General features: G+C 37.1%; 1 long non-coding RNA gene across 1 annotated transcript in view; it reads left to right on the top strand.

Annotated features, from left to right (window-relative positions):
- Nucleotides 1–23,516, top strand: part of LOC149193224 (uncharacterized) — a 92,447-nt gene that overhangs the window by 26,677 nt on the left and 42,254 nt on the right. The window lies entirely within an intron of this gene.

The raw sequence follows: 23,516 nt of genomic DNA, 5'->3' as shown, positions 1-23,516 counted from the left end.
GGTTCATGCAAAATATATGACAGACCATTGAAAATATGAGAAAATGAAATTGTAAACTGAAAAGTCCTGCACTTTTAATATTCACTGTTGGCCACCACAACCAAAACTCTGCAAAACATCAAACTCCTAGAATAACTTTCCACACAGGTTTATATGACAGGGCATGGAAAATAGAAAACAGACCTTGAATAAAATCATTGTACATGAAGAACACCCAGCAAACATTATGAATGAAAAATATGAGGCATCAGAATAGAACATATAAATCGCAATTCTAGATTGTTTCAAAGGGAGGTAAGTCCAATTTAGTCAGGGAACCCTCCCACAACATCTCCTACGATGTGGAGACATGTGTCCAAGGAGTGGGTCATGTCCCCTGCAATAGGGAAAGGGAGGACTTGTGAAGGAGATGCAGTGTCAAGTTTATTAGGGTAGGGGGCACATCCCCTGGCAAGTTAGACTGAATAAAACAAGAAACAAAGTGATTACTTACAGGATCATAGGCTTCGTGAACAACAAGATCCAGAGCAGCATCTGTAAACCCTAAAGCAACACCTCTCTCTGCAAGACGAATTGCTACATCTTTCATCTGTAGTCTAGCAACTTTCTTGAGCTCATCATGAGAAAGAGGATCAAATAGAACTATCTCATCAAGTCTATTCAATAACTCTGGCCTGAAATGTCTTCTAACCTGCAACAATATTCAAAGGCATACACAGAGTCCAGGAATGCATTGGGTCAGGCTGTTTTCTTTTGTGAAAACAATAAATTGAAGTTTATTGGAAGCAAAATTATGCACCAGCATACATTTTTGTATGCGCACCTTCTAATTTGTGCGGCTACAATTATAACATGCATACATTTGTTCACTTATCAGAATGAATTGTGTTGTGAGAATATTTTCAATAACCTTGTTGTGAATGAATATGGTACATGCTAAAAATAAGAAAAGTATGCTGCTGATGCTTCTGCTGGTGATTGATGGTTTTATCATTTAAACAATCTAGGTCTATGATCTGTCCTATTCACTTTCTTGCTAACAAATATATCTTTCGGGCTATGTAATTGTGCAGCAACAGGACGGGATGGGGATTTCAGAAAATGAATTCAATTTAGATGGGGTATTGACTGGATAATGTTCATGTCAATTGAAAAATGTTTGTACTGTTATCCGAAGAGAAAGACGGCCTTCCCACCCTCAAGTGAGTTGAGTGGCATATAGCCCTATGCTGCTCATTGCTCAACCCAAACGTGACTTTATGCTTGCGCACTACAAAATAGTGGTAGCATTTCTGGATGAGTGTGGGGATCATTGTGGAAAGGATTATGTGAAAATGTAGATGTAGTTGTATCATACTGTCGTGCACCTAGATTGGGTTAAAAGTTAAAACTTCTTAGATATAATCTCATGACACATTTCAGAGGAATCTCACGCTCTTATGTGATTGCAAGTCTTATTACTATGACATTTGGATTTGTTAGAGAAAATAAAAAGGCCGAAACAAATTGCAAATCCCTTCAATTACAACAGGAATTTCACTTGGTTGAAACGGTGGAGTTTCTCTACACACGTGTAGGCAACTGGAATTATCCAGCACTAAATAGCTGGCTTGCAATGGGTTGTACGTGCTGGTTTCTTAGATTCATTTAAAAGAAATAACAGTAATTTGAAAAGACTCTAGCAGAAGCAGATGCACTCACTGTATACGAAGTTGTAATTACGTCGTTTACTCCATCTTTAACATCTCCACTTTACAGGAATTTCTCCTCCAGAAAAATTCTTCGATGCTAACCATATTCAACAGTGACATTGGCAAACCCGGTTTATCTGTCTTTCTGTGCAACGAGGGATCTATGCTGCCGCCTCAGCATGGATGAAGAGGATCTAATTTAAAAAAACAAGAAACCACCTCTCAGCGTCGATGAAGAGGGTCTAATTCAAAGGAATTAATTTAAAAAGCCAAGAAACGTGGATTGAGAGGATCTAATTTATTGTAAATCAAGAAACCGCCTCAGCATGGATGACCTTCAAGCATGAACACCACCTCTGTCATGAATGGCCTGTCCAGAGGATCAGGGGCTGTGTAGGGGCTGTGCACAGAAGAGCCACTTTCACTGCCAGCAGAAACTCCTCCCGCTCTGAAGATTCTGGGTCCACTTCCAGAAGGCTTGGATCAAACAGCTCTGAAATCTGCCCTGTTTGAAGCTGTCTCTTTCACCCATTTCACTATATCTTCGTCCTCGGTGAACATGACCGGCCTCCTACCAGTAAGAAGTTCCAACAATACAATTCCAAAGTTGTAGACATCAGATTCTTTTGTCATCTGCCCCGTTGAATTTATTTCAGGAGAAACTTACCCCGGAGAGTCAGCAGGGGTAGGTGTAGATGAAGAGGGATCTGCTGGAATGGCTGCCAGTCTATCCAGGCAAAAATCTGAGAGATGGGCTTCAAATCTCCGTCGAATTGGACATTGTTTGGCTTCACATCGCCATGGATCATGGTCAGGTGCACGTTGGTGTGAAGAAATGCCAGGCCTCAAGCTATTCCCAGAGCAATGAGATGCGTCTTGGGCCAATTGAGAACATGGCTAGGAAAGATCCAGTCGGTTGTTGAGGTCTTTCAAGTCCAGCCCACGATCTTAACACAGCTTCCGCAACCGCTTGAACCGCCTCATCTTGTCCAACAACGTTCACCGCACCACATGCAGGTTGTTGGGTAGAGGTTCCACAATCCACCGCACCACACGCAGGTTGTTGGCCAGAGGTTCCACAATCCACGGATTAACAACGCATACAGGGTCATTAACAAATGCGAAACTGCAAAGATGAAAAAATGCCAGGTGTCAACCTTAGAATGAAAGGGACGACGAAAGTCTCTTTCAAAGGGAAGGCCTATCGGCCTAATAAACAATGAACAGAAATAATAGTTTTCCCTTAAACCCAGAACTCAGATGATGAGGGCACCTGGTTTAGCTCAAAATTCGACAACGACTAAGGAGGATGAGCCAAAATAAATATTACTGAAAATTGGAATGTTTAATAAGTTACATAGAGAAACAATCTCTTAGAAAAACACTAAACCCTCCTCAAAGGGTTTTCTAAAAACTGTTGTTTTAAAATACCCTAGAATTCAACTAGAAACTCTAAACCCCAAAGGACCCTCATTTCTATTCACCGCAAGTCAAAAGGCATATCTTAGGAAAAAAGCACTTGGGAAAGGATATCGAAGTAGTGTGACAGCCGCCAATCAAAACCCACTTAGACAGAAGCTTGCGTTTTACAAACAAAAAGGGTAAGGTTTTATTGAAAAACATTAAGAGCACCGAATAGAAATTATATCAACATTGTGCATAATGTTTGTGAAGAATATACTAAAAAAAATGTGGGTTATCTCCAGTGAGGGTTTTGATTCTCCAGAGATCTAAAAACCAAATCTCTCTCGCTTGCGAAAAATAGTGCCCTATCCATAGAATTCGACACTTGTAGGTTGGGACCTACATTGAAAGAAACTGCGAGGAAGTTAGATTAATAACTCAGGGTTTGAGGGTTTGCAAAGAAAATCAAAACAACATAATGATTTAGGAGACTTGAACCTGTAGCGGGTGTAGAGAAAATAGACTAAGTGTTGGTGGGAGCTCCAAGAGAGAATCCCTTCATATGGCAAAGGAATCTATAAAGAAATTCTCTCTTCATATGGAAAAGGAATCTATAAAGAAACTGAAAAATCGTAGGCATTATTGAGAAGCTAGCCACAAAGAAAGAAGTAAACCTGAATCACAATCCAAATTCATTCATAAATCAACCAATTAAGGGGAAATATTTACCCCTTGCACTGTGTTGTAGATTTCTTCCTCACAGGGTTGCACCAAGTGAATGGAGCCGAATGGGAACGAAGACACCCTATCCAGAACCCTAAATGTGCACCAACAAATCCCTGTCGTTGGGCCGGAGTGGGAAAGATCGATGGTTTTATAGCATCTAGTTGTCCATTGTCATGGAACCCAGATGTAATCCCATAATACTTCTTGATGTTTTGGTCGAGTTCCTGGAATTGGTTAAGGCACATATCTTATCAAGACCAAAAACCATAGTGTGAACCCCCATATGTTATATGTTCACCGACCACGAAATTAATATGCATACAAATAATTAAATATGGTATGCGATTACAAAACACCATTATATATACATATATTGTGTATGTACCGATAACAACCTTTTTTATAGATAAGTATAAATGGAAATGATAGGTTGGTTAAGTAAGGTACTCATGTTGGAGGCATGGTCTTGATTGATCAGTAAATAAAAGTAGATTTTTTTGTTATATATGCCTTTGCATGTTACAAGTGGTATCAGAGCCACAGGTTCTAGCTCTGTGGGCTTGGGCAAGAAAGTTGTCAATAACCAAATGTTTAAATGCACAAAGAGGAGCAAAGAAATAGTATGAGAAGGGTATTAGAGAAACTACCCCATATAACCTGGAAATGTGGGTCCAGTTCGTGGAAAATATGAAAAATGAGAATGTTGTGTTGCTAGAGATTGTTCAACGATTACGAGCAGAAATGATGAACTTGCGCGCTGACAATGAGAGATTGTGGTTGGAGTAGGAGAGAATCCTGAAAATCCTCTTAGATCGACAAAATCTGAGGGATCCAGATCCTAGTGCAGACAAGGCAGCAACAGAGAAGTCCTCCGAAAACAAATCAAACTTGAAGGAAGAATCACGGAACACTTCCAAAGGTAGAGGGCCTAAGAAACCAAGAATTGAGTTACAGGTAGAATTTAAAAAAATAAAACCTTCATTATTTGACAGAGAAGCAGAAGAGACAACATAATCTTGGTTGATTAATATGAACTATTATTTTCAGATATACATATAGGATGATAATTTAAGGGCTTGAATAGTTGTTTACCAATTGTGAGGTAAAGCCACCCTTTGGTGGAAAGAGATTAAAACAGTTCGAAACGTGGACAAGCAGGGGGTAACTTGGGATAATTTCCAGAAGTATTTTAAGGATAAATACTTGATATAAAGGTTCTATGATGATAAGGCAAAGGAATTCCATGGCTTGAGGTTAGGACAATAGTCCATGGACGAATTTATAGCCAAATTTACATCTTTGTTGCATTATGTTTCATACATGCGAGAGGAGAAAACAAAAGTACAGTGCTTCCTAAGAATTTTGCCTACTCATATGAAGGAACAAATAGAGTTTTGCGATCCTAAAACAATGGATGAAACTATTCAGAAGGCTCGTATCTGCTACCAGTAGATGCGGCAAAAAGGAGAAGGTAATAAGAGTTGTCTAGGTAAAAAGGGGCAGAAAGGATTTTCAAGCAATTTTAAGGGCAACATATCAGGTGGAATGGAATTTGTACCTAGAAAAGGAGGAGGAGGACCCTTTGGAAATTATCAATGGTGAAACTAGAATCTGGATGAAGCCAAAACAATTAAACTCACAACAAGACAGAACTTGGACAACCACCAAAACCGCCCTTACAATGTTCGGGTTATGGAGAACCCCACTACTACAAGAATTTTCCTCACCGTACCAGAAATATAATTACAAGTGTTCAAGAAGATTCCACAGTTGGAGATGTGGCTAGGAACATACCAACGATTAATGTTGTATTGGAGGATCATCAGGCAGAGTATCAACCTGCTATGGTGGAGTTTGAATGTAAGATAGTTAACCATACTGTGTCTATTTTTATTGACCCCGGAGGAACTCTTAGTTATTTTAGTCCAAAATAGTGGAAAAATGTTATTTGTCAAGAATGAAATTTAAAACTTTGTGGCTAGTGCAATTAGCCATAAGGGAAAAACGTATAGTGACAGCCAAGATTGAAAATTGTCCTATAGAAATTGTAGGTCAATCCACTAAAGTAAACTTAAATATATTACCTTTGGGTTCTTATGATGTGTTAATTGGGATGGATTGGCTAGAAGGACATTGGTCCTTAGTAAATTGTAAGGATAAAACCATTAGTTTCCTCACAGAGGAAGGAAACAGACAAGAGATACAAGGCATTAAAAGAAATATTAAGTTGTGGTCAATCACCGCTAACCAATTAAAGAAATGAGTCTGAAAAGGTTTTCAAATATATGTGATGCAAGTTGGTTATGCAAATTCAAAGGATAAATTGTTAGCTTTGGAAGATATGCTTGTTGTGCAGGAGTTTATAGATGTGTTTCCAAAAGATATACCTGGGTTGCCGCCAAAAAGGAGCATTGAATTTTATTATAAAACTCATTCCTGGAGCTGCCCCAGTGTTTAAAGCACCATACTATATGAGTATTCCTGAGTTTTCTGAACTTAAAATGTAGCTACAGGAATTACTCAACAAAGGGTACATCCGACCAAGTGTATCCCCATGGGAAGCGTTCGTACTGTTTATAAAGAAGAAAGATGGAACATTGAGAGTTTGTATTGACTATAGGTAATTAAACAAGTTAACCGTCAAGAATAAGTATCCTTTGCCTTGAATAGATGACTTGTTTGATCAGGTCAAAGGTGGCACAGTATTCTCCAAAATCAATTTGTGATCAGGGTATCGTCAAATTCAAATTAAAGACGAGGATGTTCGTAAAATAGTGTTTAGAACATGCTATGGCCATTATGATTTTACCGTGCTACCTTTTAGGTTGATTAACACCACAACAACCTTTATGAGTTTAATGAATGGGATTTCCCACCCCTACTTGGACAAGTTCATTCTAATTTTCATTGATGATATTTTAATCTACTCAAAAATGCAGAAGAACATAAGGAGAATCTGAGGATTGTTCTCCAAAACCTTAAGAGAAAATCAACTGTATGCCAAATTCAACAAATGTGACTTTTTCAAGGAACAAACACAATATCTAGGGCATGTGATATCTTTCGAAGGCATCGTTGTTCACCATGAAAAGATTAGGACTATCCTAGATTGGTCCATCCCTAAAAATGTAGTAGACATTCGATCCTTTATGGGTTTGCGAGTTATTATCATCAATTTATTGAGAGGTTTTCTAGAATTTCTTACCCCATGACATCTCCACAGAAGAATGGGAGAGTTTTTAAGTGGACAACAGAATGTCAACTCAATTTCAAACAATTCAAACATTTGTTAGTATCTTCTCCAATGCTGAAAGTCGCAGATCCAAAAAGAACTTTACTGTTTGTACAACTTATTGTCAGCAAGTTGGAGACGTGGTGGCTTATGAAGTCAAGAAAGCTCAAAGAGAATGAACAATGATATTAGGGTTATGATCTAGAATTTACTATAGTAGTGCATGCACTGAAAGTGTGGTGCCATTACTTGTTGGGAAATAAATTCTTATTTATTTCCCAAAGTTCTCACACCAATATTGAAATACTTTCTCTAAGAGGGAAGAGGTGCTCTTTAGTGCAATACATAAGAGATGTTACAATCTCAGGTTAAATAAACATGTGAATTAGTGAAATTATATAAAAATAAATTAGATTTTTAAAAATAAAATAAAATTAATAATTTCAAACCATATTTAAAAAATAAAATAAAATAAACAAATAATTAGAACCCGCGTAACTATTTCGAAAGCTTTCTTCTCTTAATAAATAAACATGCCTATCTAGGGAGAAAGATATCAGTATGTTATAGTCAATTTTTGGAAAGGTTGGTTTTTTTTGGATGATAAGGTATGTAATTCCAAGTTTTTGGTAATTTTAGGGTTTTAAGTTTTTGATAATTTTAAGGTTTTATGTGATGATTAGGGGATTTTATAACTAATTTTTTTGTAATACACAATGATGCACCAACATTTATTTTTACCAAGTTTTACTTATTACTGTTAATTTTATTTTGTATTAACCTGGATTGTTAAAACAATTAGGCTAAAAAGCTAGAACATATGTTGTTAATTATTAATTAAAATAATTTGATCAGTTTGTAAAAGAACTGAGGAATCGGTTAAAATAACTCCTGAAACAGTTACAAGGAGTTTCCCATTTTTTCCTTCAAAAAGGAAAATGATAGAACCCTGAGGGGGTTGGGAAAAAGTGGTAGAAGGGATTACGCTGTGAATAGTTTTTCCTGAGCTAGACAAATCAGCCAGTGGGAAAAATACCTTGGATAACAGCCGAGAGGTACGAGACTTGAGGTTGGACATAGCCCTGGTGCCCAAGGTACCACGATGTTTTAGCCATTGTCAGGAGTTGGAAGAGCTTGGAGGGGGATTCTGGACATAATTGCCACATCCATGGCTGGGTGGTGAGACCTTCCAGGTAGGGGGAAAGCATGTGCATGCTTACAAGTAAAGCACAAAAATAGATAAGTAGAAATTCTATGCTTAATAGTTATCAGTAGGAGAAATATTAGCTGCTTTATTTTATGAAATGAACGGGTTGACATGCTAATGAATTACTAGTAAGACTGTCAATGATAATATGAAGCATAATTTCTTCCTTTACAATTTCAATACAATTAGCTAGTTACAGATATCCTTACATAAAAGAAAAATAAGGTAATGAAATTTAACTTCCATCTACTGAAACAAAATGCATTAGTTATTCTAAACCTTAAGCAAAAGAACAAATTCATGTGGTGGAGCAGCTATTCATAAGCAAAAGAACAAATTCATGTGGTGGAGCAGCTATTCATGTTATTTTCTGATTATAAACTATCGCATTAAAAACTTAATAGCCTACTGAGTTATTAAGACCAGAAACCGTATTCGGCCAATCCATGGAAATTAACAGGTATTTCTTTAAACCATCTTAATCAAAAGAAAACATACTGATAATGTCAAACTATGGAATTCTCATTCAAAAGACGATATTCACCCTTACCCACTTCAACTATTCACGGAGCTCTGACCCAAGCTATTTAGTACCCATGCTAAACTTAACCCATCAAAACAAAGATCAACAACCATGAACTATAACAATGAAAATAGAGATAATAATGAAAATCATTTATAACTTCCTAACTGTATAGATGTGTGTCAAATAAGTGCTTATAGGTGTCTGAATCCATGATGGGAAAACCCTAACGATGAGTTGCCATGAAAAGAAAAGTAACAGAGCAATTATTTTGAAATGCACAATCACACCGAAGTTATTCAAACCCTCAGTTAAAACTACATGCATATAACCCCATAATCTGACAATATCAATGTAGTAACGGGCTCAAAATCGGGCGTATCCATTGCCCATCATTTTGTTCTCCAATAGTCCTAAGAAATATATATCTATTGAAAGTCCATGGCACTTCGGCCAGCAAGCAACCTTAATACATTAACATAAATAAAATCAAGCAATCCTCCATCTAAACAGAGATTGCTTCCTGGAACATATTCGCGAAAGAAGCCAGAGAGGAACCAACCTGAAATCAAAGGCAGTAACCATTTTAAGGACGTGGCTTCCCTCCACAAAACTTCCTCTGGGTATGTATTCATAAACCCTGCAACAGAATGTACCTGCAGACAGCTTTAACATATTAGAGTAAGATTGAGAGCAAAATGAAATATTATTATTAAAGAAATGTGGGTATAGAGAACGAGATTACTTGAAGGAGGAATTTCCAAACAACAGGTGGCAAGGAGCACATGAAATTAACGACATTGTCATAACTAGTTCTCGAGAAAAAGACATCTTGTATGGAACCTTTCGGGCCAGATTACCATTACCTCTAGTTTGTAGGATGAACCCTCCACGCGTTCCTTCAGGGCCAAAGTCTCGCTATCAACATTTCCACCTGTGCATGAGCCAAGTAGATTGATTCAGAGAAATGTAAGTATCAAATAAGGAAAGAGACAACTATCAGGTGAGATTTGAGGCTGAAGGCGTATCTACGCTATACCTGTGTGCCTGTAGAGGTGAATTGGACAGGGAATCAGTGTCATTCCGCCATACCACCATCTGGGTCGCCTTTTGTCACAGAGTCGATGTTCAACTATCTTTGCACAACCAAATGACCCTTACCTTGCTAAGAATTGCATTAACTTGCCGTTCGACATCCAAAGCCACTTAGATCGTGGATCTCCTCGGATCCAATGGTGGAGTTGGTGCCAGGTGCAAGGATTAGAGATCGTTCCACAAAACCTGTCTCATCGACATTAATGAAGGACTCTTATGACAGTTAATGAAGGGTTGTTGTGATAAGGAAAAGCCTCGGGGTTCTCTCCGCCTTTTGGAGAAGTGCTACCCAAGGTATGCCAATGAGGGAAGCGTTAATGTGATGAGAGTGGATGTACACCTGAGAATTGGCACATACCCTGCCAGTGATCTCAAATGATTCGAATTTTAATATAAAGTTGTAACGTTGAATAACAACCATATAATAAAACAAAACATGAATTAAATTCTTCATTTAATTCTTTGGTATGGGTGTTAAGGTTTTAGGATATTAGAAATGGTATCAGAGCGACATTTTTGCACATTGAGACTTACGACTCAATATATACACCTACAAATATGAACCAATATATATATATATGAGAAATATGCTTGTATATAAATCAGTAACATTAACCAAGTAAGTGTGAATGTGTACACAGAGACAGAGGTTAGCACCAAAGAGTATAAATGCAGGGGAGCCCTAGATTATCACACTAGTCGGAAGTGCCTTATGCGGAGGCCAACTCGGATATATGGATACAACTAGGATAAGAATCTCGGCAACCCATCGATGCCCTGCTTGAAACAGTGCAACAACTACATGCAGAAATCATGAACTTGAGGACGGAAAACGAACGACTGAGGCAAGAATAGGAAAAGATCCTTAAAATATTGTTCGATCAACAAAATCAACGAGGACCAGATCCCAGTACAGAGAATAGGGAGAAGACCCCAATAGCCCATCACGGCAAATATAATGTAGAGTCAACAAATGGAAATAAGGAGGATGAAGAGGGGCATTCGGATAATGTTTCCAACCAAAGAAAGACAAAAAGACAGAAAGTGGAATTACAAGGTGAGTTTAAAAAAATAAAATTGTCACTATTTGAGGGAGAATCTGAAGAAGTAGCTGAAGCATGGCTGATCGACATGGGTAAATATTTTTAGATTTATGAATGTACTTACAAACTTAAATCACGTCTAGCAGTCTACTAGTTAAGTGGAAATGCCACTCTCTGGTGGGAAGAGATTAAAACTGTGAGAAAAATCGACAAAGAACAAGTGACGTGGCAAGAATTCCATAAACATTTTAAGGCCAAATATTTACCTGAACGTTACTACGATGAAAAAGCAAAGGAGTTCCATGAGTTAAGGTTAGGAACCTTGACCATGGACGAGTATGTGAGATGGTTTACCTCCCTATTACGATATGTCCCATACATGCAGGAAGGAAAAGCCAAAATTCAGCGGTTTATTAGCTGTTTACCCAGCTTTGTGAAGGAGAAGTTAGAATTTGATTATCCTAGAACAATGGATGATGCGGTGCGAAAATCCTGTATCTGTTATCAGCAAATGAAATAGAAGAATGAGGGTCCAAAGGAGCCATTGGTAGGAGAATGAAGAATTTACCCCCAAACAGAAAACTGGAAGTCGCAAATGGAAGGAATAATCATCAAAGAAATTTCAGAAAATTTGCAATGAACCCGCCCAAAGTTCTAGCTTACACCGAGAATAGACAGAAATATGGAGTTAGTAAACCTGCTACTGATCAACCACCAAAATAACTTTTGCAATGCTGGGGATGTGGGGAATCTCATTACTAGAAGAATTGTCCACACAGGGCCAGAACAAAACAACTCTCAAATATGCAAGAGGCCTCCACAGTTGGAGACGTAGTAAGAAGCATGCTCATAATTAACGTTGGTTTGGACAATCACCAAGAAGAATACCAACCCACCATGATCGAGTTTGAAGGTATGATTGTTTATCAACATGTTTATGTTTTATTTGATCCGGGTGCTAGTCTAAGCTACATTAGTCCTAAAGTGGTAGAGAAATGTCAGCTGCAAAGCAATAAACTTAAGAAATCTTGGCTAGTTCAGCTAGCCATCGGAACAAAAAGAAGAGTGTCTGCAAAAACATAAAACTGCCCTATAATAGTTTCAGGATAGCCCTTTGAATATACTCCCCTTAGGTCCGTACAATGTATTAATAGGGATGGACTGGTTGGAAGGGTGTTGGTCCCTAGTTGACTGTAAAGAGAAATTTGTAAGCTATCTCACAGAGTCGGGGTAGAGAAAGGAAATTCAAGGGATCAAGAAAAACATTAAATTACATCATATTATGGCTAACCAGCTCGGAAGATGCAATAGGAAGGGCTACCAGATTTATGATGTCCAAGAAGGATACACCAATGACTAAAACAAGATGACTTCATTAGAGAATATTCCAATGATTCGGGATTTCGTGGATTTGTTCCTTGAATCCATCCCTAGATTACCGCCTAGACATGATATTGATTTTACCATTGAATTAATACCTGGAGGAGCTCATGTTTCTAAAGACCCTTACCTCATGAGCATCCCTAAGTTAACAGAACTCAAAATGTGGATTCAAGAACTTTTGGATGAGGGGTACATTTTCCCTAGTGTATCTCCTTGGGGAGCCCCTGTGCTATTTGTACAAAAGAAGGATGAGATCTTAAGACTATGCATTGATTATTGACAACAAAATAAACCGACGGTAAAAGATAAGTACCCTTTACCCCGTATTGATGATTTATTTGATCAAGTGCAAGGGGCTAGTGTATTCTCAAAAATTGACTTAGGGTCTGGTTACCACTAGATCAAAATAAAGGATGAAGACATTTGCAAAACCGCATTTTGAACCCGTTATAGTTATTACGAGTTCATGGTATTGCCCTTCGGCCTTACCAATGCTCCAACCACTTTCACGAGCTTGATGCATGCCATTTTTCAGCCATTTCTAGATAAGTTTATACTGATTTTTATTGATGATATACTAATTTATTCAAAAAATCAGGAGGAGAATGAGAAGCACATGAGGACAATATTGTAGATTTTTCAAGACAATTAGTTGTACGCAAAGTATAGCAAGTGCGATTTTTATAAAATAATTCAGTACTTAGGCCATGTTATATTAGCTAAGGGAATAACGGTGGATCTAGAAAAGATCAAAACTATTATGGAATGGACCACTCTGAAAAAAGTTGCTAACATTAAATCCTTTTTGGTCCTGGCAGGTTATTACCATCTATTCATTAAAGGCTTTTCAAAAATAGCTTTTCCTCTGACCTCGCTACAAAAAAAGGGGCGTGCCTTCCACTGGAGAGTGGAATGTGAGCAAAGTTTTTAGCAGTGAAATCAATTACTTACCACTGCACCGATGCTAAAGGTAGCAGATATGGAAAAATCATTTGTGATATGCACAGATGTGAGTAAGGAGGGTGTCGGTGGTGTATTAACACAAGAAGGAAAGGTCATAGCCTATGAATCGCACAAACTAAAGGATTATGAGCAGCGATACTCGGCATATGATCTGGAGTTGACTGCAGTAGTACACGCGGTCAAAATGTGGTGACACTACCTCTTAGGAAAGAAATTTCTGCTATTAACCGATCATAGCAGTCTTACAAACTTCTTTACCCAGTCTAGTTTAAATGCTCGACAAACCAAATGGACCGCATTCTTGAGTGAATTCGACTTTGACATGAAACACCTCAAGGGGAAGGTCATCCGATAAGTATCCCTCAAAGACCCAGAGTATGCATTCCTTTGGCAGTAAGCCTCAGAAGCCCAGGCAAAAGGGGAATAGTTTGATTATGGTATTAATCTTGACAAAATGCTAACATTCAGAAACATAATATATATTCCTAACCAGAATTCTATCAAGTAATTATTATTGGATGAGTGTCATAGAAATACTTACGCCACTCACCCATGACACCAGAAACTGTTTTCTGCCATTAGAAAAATTTATTTCTGGCCCGGTTTAAGGAAGGATGTGGCTGAATATCTATCCAAATGGTTAGAGTTCCAATTGGTGAAAGCGGAACATCAGCATCCCGCTGGTCTGTTACAACCATTACCCATTCCTAACTGGAAATGGGAGATGATCACCCTAGACTTTATCACTGGGTTACCTCGTACTAAGAAGCAGCATGATTCAATCATGGTTGTGGTGGAAAAGCTAAGCCAGACCGCTCATTTCATACCTGTAAAGTCCACCTATAAGAAGATAGAGATTGCAAACATATTTATGAGGGAAATCTTCCGACTACAAGGAATACCCCAAGTAGTAATCTCTCATAGGGATGTAAAATTCACATCCACATTTTGGAAAACCCTATTTACTGGGTTAGGTACTCAGATTCAATTCAATACTGCCTACCATCCACAGACGGATGGCTAGGCGGTGCGAGTGAATCAGTTCTGGAAGACATGTTGAGGATGTTCGTAATGCAACAATCACACAAGTGGGAGGAATGCCTCCACCTAGTAGAGCTCGCCTACAATAATGGACATCACAAATCATTAGGTATGAGCCCTTTTGAGGTGTTTTACAAAAGAAAGTGTCGAGTACCCACTGATTGGAATAGTCTAGTTAATAAGTTAGCATTAGGTCCCGAAATGTTAGCTGAAATGGAGGCCACCATTAAAAAGGTTCGCCAGAACTTAAAAGCCGCTCAAGATAGGCAAAAGGTTTATGTAGATAATAAAAGGACTCATAAATAGTTCCAGCTGGGTGTTCATGTGTATTTTAAAGCTAAACCCCATAGAGGTACTTTACATTGGAAGGGTTGTGCTAAATTGGCACCCCAGTACTGTGGACCCTTTCAAATAATGAAACGGATTGGGCTCGTAGCATACAAGCTAGCACTCTGAGGCCATTTCTGAGTCCACAATGTTTTTCATGTGTCTTTGTTAAAAAAAAATTGTGTACAACCCTTGACATATTATTAACTAGGAAAACATACATGTAATAAAAGAATAAAGTCAATGATTTATGAATTGTTGTTTTGAAAAATATCTAACAACAGATTACATTTTGCAGGTCAAACCTGAGGGAGAGTTTCTAGCATAGCCTCTTCGTATCCTTGATCAGAGAGAACCATCTTGCAGAAACGAGTCATCACCCAGGTTAAAGTGCAGTGGAAGCACTTTGGCTTGGATGAGGCTACTTGGGAAGAAGAGGAAGCTATGCAGGAAGCATACCTGACACTGTTTGCTTGAAAAGAACACCAAGGATGATGTTCCTCTCAAGGGGAGGGAGCTGTAACACCTAATGATGCACCAACATTTATTTTTACCAACTTTTACTTATTACTGTCAATTTTATTATGTATTAACCTAGATTGTTAAAACAATTAGGCTGAAAAGTGAGAACATATGTTGTTAATTATTAATTAACAGAATTTGATCAGTTTTTAAAAGAACTAAGGAATCAGTTAAAATAACCCCTAAAACAGTTACAAGTAGTTTCCCATCTTTTCCTTCAAAAAGGAAAATCACAAAACCCTGAGGGGGTTGGGAAAAAGTGGTAGAAGGGATTACGCTGTGAATAGTTTTTCCTAGAGCTAGAAAAATTAGCCATTGGGAAGAAAACCTTGGATAAGAGCCGAGAGATACGAGACTTGAGGTTGGAAATAGTCCTGACGCCTAAGGTACCAAGATGTTTTAGCCACTGTCAGGAGTTGGAAGAGCTCGGAGGGGGATTCTGGATGTAATTTCCAAATCCATGGCTAGGTGGTGAGACCTTCCAGGTGGGGGAAAACACGTGCATGCTTACAAGTAAAGAAGGGAAACAGATAAGTAGAAATTTTGTGTTTAATAATTATCGGTAGGAGAAAGATTAGCTGCTTTATTTTATGAAATGAATAGGTTGACATGCTAATGAATTACTAGTAAGACTGTCAATAATAATATGAGGCATATTTTCTTCCTTTACAATTTTAGTACAATCATATAGTTACAGATATCATTGCATAAAAGAAAAACAAGGTAATCAAATTTAATTTCCATCTACTGAAACAAAATGCATTAGTTATTCTAAACCTTAAGCAAAAGAAAAAATTCCTCTAGTGGAGAAACTATTCATGTTATTTTCTGACTATAAACTATCACATTAAAAATTTAATAGCCTACTGAGTTATTAAGACCGGAAACCGTATTCGGTTAATCCATGGAAATTAATAGGTATTTCTTTAAACCCTCTTAATCAGAAGAAAACATATTGATAATGTCAAACTATGGAATTCTCATTCAAAAGACGATATTCACCCTTATCCACTTCAAGTATTCACGGAGATCTGACCCGAGCTGTTCAATATCCAAGCTAAGCTTAACCCATCAAAATAAAGATCAAAAACTCTGAACTATAACAATGAAAACAAAGATAGTAATGAAATTAATTTATAACTGCCCAACTGTATAGATGTGTGTCAAATGAGTACTTATAGGAAGCCAAACCCATGATGGGAAAACCTTGATGGTGAGTTGTCACGAAAAGAAAGGAACATAGCAATTATTTTGAAATGTATAATCACAGCGAAGTTATTCAAACCCTCAGTTAAAGCTACATGCATATAACCCCATAATGTCATAATATCAGTATAGTATTAGGCTCAAAATTGGGCGCATCCATTGCCCATCATTCTGTTCTACAAGAGCCTTAAGGACTATATATCTGTTGAAAAGTCATGGAACTTCGGCTAGCGAGCAACCTTAATACATTAACATAAAGAAAATCAATCAATCCTCCATCTAAATGGAGATTATCGCCTGGAACCCATTCGCCAGACAAGCTAGAGAGGAACCAACGTGAAATCGAAGGCAGTAACCATTGTTAGGATGTGGCTTCACTCCATAAAACTTCCTCTGGGTATGCATTCATAAACCCCACAATAGAATGTACCTGTAGATAGTTTTAACATATTAGAGTAAGCCTGAGAGCAAAATGAAAGGGTATTATTAGAGAAATGCGGGTAGAGAGAATGAGCTTACCTGAAGGAGGTTGTCGAACAGCAGGTGGCAAGGCGCACCTGAAATTAACAACATTGTCATAACCAACTCTCAAGAAAAAGAAACCTTGTATGAAACCTCTCGGGCCAGATTACCATTACCTCTGGTTTGTAGGATGAACTCTCGACGCGTTCCTCCGGAGCAAAAGTTCCACCATCAACATTTCCACCTGTGCATGAGCCGAGTAGAGTGATTCAGAGAGATGTAAGTATCAAAGAAGGAAAGAGACAACTGTGAGGTGAGATTTGGGGCTCAAGGCATATCTACATTATACATGTGTGCTTGTAGAGGTGAATCAGACAGGGAAGTTGTGTCATTCCGCCATACCACCATCCGGGTCGCCTTTTATCGCAGAGATGATGTTCAACCATCTATGCACAACCAAATGACCCTTACCTCACTGTGAATTACATTAACCCACTGGTTTATGTCCCAAGCCATTGAGATTTTCAATCTCCTCTGATCCAATGGTGGAGTTGATGCTAGGTGCAAGGATTCGAGATCGTTCCACAAAACCCACCTCATCGACATTAATGAAGGACTGTTGTGGTGGTTAATGAAAGGCTGCTGTGATAATGAAAAGCCTTGGGGTTCTCTCCGCCTTAATGGAGAAGCGCTACCCAAGGTATGCCAACGAGGGAAGTGTTAATGCGATCAGAGTGGATGTAAACCTTAGAATTGGCGCGTACCCCACCAGCGATCTCAAATGGTTCAAATTTTAATATAAAGTTGTAACGTTGAATAACAACCATATAATAAAACAAAATATGAATTAAATTATTCATTTAATTCTTTGGTATGGGTGTTAAGGTTTTAGGTTGTTACACTTTTCTAAGGATTTAAGTAGCTTGGTGTGAATTATTTGGTTACAAATGGCTTTTGTAACTTCTGCAAATAGTAGTACAATGATGAAATCAACATTTTCGTCCATCAATAATGCATGTTGACTTCAATCCAACAAAGAAATTCTATGGTCTCTAGAGAAATTTGGCGTCCACAAAAAAATTAATAAATAAAAGAATATTTAATAATAAAATATAATATAAATAAAAAATATTATAATAATAAAATATAATACAAATAAAAATATTATAATAGTAAGAATCACATCTTATGACATTATAAAAAATATTTAATTATTTATTAGTAAAAATTTCTCATAATATACAAATGTTGACCAATATTATTAATTATTAAATTATTTTGTTAATCAAATTTTATATCATTATTTAAATTCAAACAAGTTTCGAATGAAATATTTTGGTGTGTAGATTTTTTTTTAATGCGAAAAGGTGTGTTTTTACGTAGAAACATATTGGTTATATCTCTTGGGTTTTTATATTAAAAATACTATTTATATTTCCATATTCTTTTTCATACTTAATATCATTTAAACAAGTGTAACAATAATGTCTTTTTGTTCGATACATTCAATTTTCGTTTTGGAAATATTATGCTGCTTAGATTTTATAATGTGAAAAATTGAATTTTTATGTAGAAATAAATTTGGTATATATCTTTAATTGGTTTTCTATATAAAAATAAAACAATAATCAACACAAAGCATAGAATTTTATCAATAAACATGTCAAGTTTTATGAAAAAACTATTCAAATTTTTAAAAATTGATCATTTCTAAATTCATTGCGAAATTCAAAAGATTTCATGTAACACCTCCTCGAGTCAGAAATTACTTTATCTGGTTTAAGATTTTAGTAAATAGAATTCAGGAAAGACAAATGACATTTTAGATGAATATTTAAATGTTAAATAATATTATTTTTTGTAATTATTAAATCTCAGAATTGGAGACTGGAAATGAATTCTAACTTCCGGCTAGAAACAGTTAAAGACAGTTACACTTTTCTCTCCTGGAGATAGAAAGAGATCTCAGTGGAAAGAAATAGGTTCAGTTTAGAATTAAGGAAAATAAAAAAAGGAAAGTCTCTAAGGAAAACAACACTTTGTTAGAGGGGATATCCAACGTTGGACCTGGGCTAGTGGATAACCTCATAACACAATTAGAATCAGTGGTATTTTAGACTGGACTGTAGTCTTGATATCTATTACCAGATTCAGGAGTTAAACTGTTACATGTTGTCCTCGAGTGGAGCTCAGGGGGTGAAGTGGACAAGTGGACGTGATTTCCCTTCTCAAGGTTGGGTGGAGAAGGTCTCACCTCAGTTGAATTTGTGTGTTGACATAGACAGATAAGTATTCCATCTTTGCTTAAGTCTAAAGCTATGAGTTCATGAATGAAAATAGATATATATTTGGTTACTCCATTTTCTAAAATAGGTATAAACCCAAGTTTTTATGTTCCAGTGAACAAAGTAGCTTGAGAATATGATAATTGTGTAATTTATTGTAAATATAATTACAGAAACTGTTCAATGATAATACTGTGAAAGTTTACCAAGGTCTCTGTAAAATAAGGCCAGTGACTTAGGTCATTACATGCACCCTTAAACTTCTTTACTACATAGGGTGTATTTCCTTATCTTTTAACTTGTGAAAGAAACCACTAGAAAATTGGACTTTGCTAAGGGAGAACCACATGCATGCTTATTGATAAAAAAACAAGGAACAATTATGGTTTCCTGTAGCAAAATAACATATGTATATTTGTACCAGAATTGTGATAAGGGCTGAAATCCTTCTCTTTACGATTATATAAACAAAGATGTACATTGGGTTAGCGAAGGGGTTAGGACTAGGCAGCCGTTTCCACAGCCATTCTGGACCAGTCCCCTAAAGGATCTACTAACAAGAAAATCGAACCCTCGAAATAGTAAAACTAATACAATGAACTTATCTGAAGCATAAGGATCATCCATTCATATATACGAGAACTAGTTTACTAAATAACAATAATGCTAGTATAAACAATTAACAAAAATAATAGTTTTCCCTTAAACCCATAACTCAGATGCTGAGGGCATCGGGTTTAGCTCAATAGTTGACACCGACTAAGGAGTATGAGCCAAAAGAAATATTACTGAAAATTGGAATGTTTAATAAGTTATAGAGAGAAACAATCTCTTAGAAAAACACTAAACCCTCGAAGGGTTTTCCAAAAATTGTTGTTTTAATATACCCCAGAATTTAACTAGAAACCCTAAACCCCAAAGGACCCTCATTTCTATTCACCGCAAGTCAAAAGGGCATATCTTAGGTGAAAAGCACCTGGGAAAGGATATTGAAGTAGTGTGACAACCGCCAATCAAAACCCACTCAGACAGAAGGTTGCATTTTACAAACAAAAAGGATAAGGTTCTATTGAAAAACATTAAGAGCATCGAATAGAAATTATATCAACATTGTGCATAATGTTTATGAAGAATATACCAAACAAAACATGGGTTATCTCCAGTGAGGGTTTCGATTCTCCAGAGATCTAAAAACCCAATCTCTTTCGCTTGGGAAAAATGGTGCCCTATCCATAGAATTGGTCGCTTGGAGGTTGGGACCTGCATTGAAAGAAACTATGAGGAAGTTAGATTAATAACTTAGTGTTTGATGGTTTGCAAAGAAAATCGAAACAACATAACGATTCAAGAGACTTGTATCTATAGTGAACACAGAGAACATAGACTAATTGTTGGTGGGAGCTCCAGGAGAGAATCCCTTCATATGGCAAAGGAATCTATAAAGAAACTGAAAAATCGCAGGCATTATTGAGAAGCTTGCCATGGAGAAAGAAGCAAGTGTGAATCACAATCCAAATTCGTCCATAAATCAATCAATTAAGGGTAAATATTTACCCCTTGCACTGTGTTGTATATTTCTTCCTCATAGGGTTGCACCAAGAGAATGGAGCCGAATGGTAATGAAGACACCCTATCCAGAACCCTAACGGTGCACCAACAAATCCCTGTCGTTGGATCAGAGTCGGAAAGATCGATGGTTTTACAACGTCTAGTTGTCCATTTTCATGGAACCCAGCTGTAATCACATAATACTTCTTGGTGTTTTGGTCCAGTTCTTGGAATTGGTTAAGGAACATATCTTATCAAGACCAAAAACTATAGTGTGAATCCCCATATGTTATATGTTTACCGACCACGAAATTAATACGCATACAAATAATTAAATATGGTATGCAATTACAAAACACCATTATATATATACATATATTGTGTATGCACCGATAACAACCTTTTTATAGATAAGTATAAATGGAAATGATAGGTTCGGTAAGTAGGGTACTCATGTTGGAGGCATGTTCTTGGTTAATTAGTAAATAAAAGTAGATTTTTTTTGTTATATATCCCTTTGCATGTTACAAGTGGTATCAGAGCCACATGTTATAGCTCTGTGGCCTTGGGCAAGACAGCTGTCAATAACCAAATGTTTAAATGCACAAAGAGGAGAAAAGAAACAGTATGAGAAGGGTAAGAGAAACTACCCCATATAACTTTGAAATGTGGGTTCAGTTCGGGGAAAATATGACAAATGAGGATGTTGTGTTGCTAGAGATTATTCAACAATTACGAGCATACATGATGAACTTGCGCGCCAACAATGTGAGACTCAGGGTAGAGTAGGAGAGAATATTGAAAAGCCTCTTGGATCTATAGAATCTGAGGGATACAGATCCTAGTGCAGACAAGGAAGCAACAGAGAGGTCCTCCGAAAATAGAGGAAACTCGAATGAATAATGATGAGCAAGAATCAGGGAACACTTCCAGAGGTAGAGGGCCTAAGAAGCCAAGAATTGAGTTACAGGTAGAATTTAAAAAAATAAAACCTTCATTATTTGACGGAGAAGCATAAGAGGCAACATAACCTTGGTTGATTAATATGAACCATTATTTTCAGATATACAAATAGGATGATAATTTAAGGGCTCGACTAGCTGTTTACCAATTGCGAGGTAAAGCCACCCTTTGGTGGGAGGAGATTAAAACAATTCAAAACGTGGACAAGCGGGGGATAACTTGGGATACTTTCTAGGAGTATTTTAAGGATAAATACTTGATAAAAAGGTTCTATGATGACAAGGTGAAGGAATTCCATGAGTTGAGGTTAGGACAATAGTCCATGGATGAATTTATAGCCAAATTTACATCATTGTTGTGTTACGTTCTGTACATGCAAGAGGAGAAAGAAAAAGTACAACGCTTCCTAAGAATTTTTCCTACTCATATGAAGGAACGAATAGAGTTTGACAATCTGAAAATAATGGATGAAACTATTCGGAAGGCTCATATTTGCTACCAGCAGATTTGGCAGAAAGGAGAAGGTAATAAGAGTTGTCCAGGAAAAAAGGGGCAAAAAGGATTTTCAGGTAATTTTGAGGGCAACAGATTAGGTGGAGTGGAAGTTGTACCTAGAAAAGCAGGAGGAGGACCCCTAGGAAATTATCAACAGTGAAACCGAAATCCGGATGAAGCCAAAACAGTTGAAACTCACAACAAGACAAAACTTGGACAACCACCAAAACCGCCCTTGCAATGTTGGGGTTGTGGAGAACCCCACTACTACAAGAATTGTCCTCACCGCACCATAAATATAATTACAACAAGTTTTCAAGAAGATTCCATGGTTGGAGATGTGGCTAGGAACATATCAAAGATTAATGTTGCATTGGAGGGTCATCAGGCAGAGTATCAACCCGCTATGGTGGAATTTAAATGTAAGATAGCTAACCATACTGTGTCTATTTTGATTGACCTAGGAGGAACGCTTAGTTATGTTAGTCGAAAAATGTCATTTGTCAAGAATGAAATTTAAAACTTTGTGGCTAGTGCAATTATCCATAAGGGAAAAACGTATAGTGACAACCAAGATTGAAAATTGTCCTGTAGAAATTGCAGGCCAATCCACTAAAGTAAACTTAAATATATTACCTTTGGGTTCTTATGATGTGTTAATTGGGATGGATTGGATGGAAGGACATTGGTCCTTAGTAAATTGTAAGGATAAAACCATCAGTTTCCTCATAGAGGAAGGAAACAGACAGGAGATACAAGGCATTAAAAGAAATATTAAGTTGTGGTCAATCACCGCTAACTAGTTAAAGAAATGAGTCCGGAAAGGTTTTCAATTATATGCGATGCAGGTTAGTTATGAAAATTCAAAGGATAAATTGTCATCTTTTGAAGATATACTGGTTGTGCAGGAGTTATAGATGTGTTTCAAGAATATATACCTAGGTTTCCCCCAAAAAGGAGCATTGATTTTACCATAAAATGCATTCCTGGAGCTGCCTCAATGTTAAAAGCACCATACTATATGAGTATTCCTGAGTTGTCTAAACTTAAAATGGAGCTACAAGAATTACTCGACAAAGGGTACATCCGACCAAGTGTATCCCCATGGGAAGCATCTATACTATTTGTAAAGAAGAAAGATGGAACGTTGAGACTTTGTATTAACTATAGGCAATTAAACAAGTTAACCATCAAGAATAAGTATCCTTTGCCTTGAATAGATGACTTGCTTAATTAGGTCAAAGGCGCTACCATATTCTCCAAAATCGATCTGTGATCAGGGTATCATCAAATTCAAATTAAAGATGAGGATGTTTGTAAAACAGTGTTTAGAACACGCTATGGCCATTATGATTTTATCGTGCTACCTTCTAGGTTGACTAGCGCCCCAACAAAACTTA

The sequence above is a fragment of the Pinus tabuliformis genome, chromosome 2_2 (assembly GCF_031772625.1).
Source record: "Pinus tabuliformis cultivar Carrire ecotype Pingquan chromosome 2_2, CPIR1, whole genome shotgun sequence".
NCBI classification, from domain to species: Eukaryota; Viridiplantae; Streptophyta; class Pinopsida; order Pinales; family Pinaceae; genus Pinus; species Pinus tabuliformis.
This window is presented reverse-complemented; position numbering and strand designations above follow the sequence as displayed.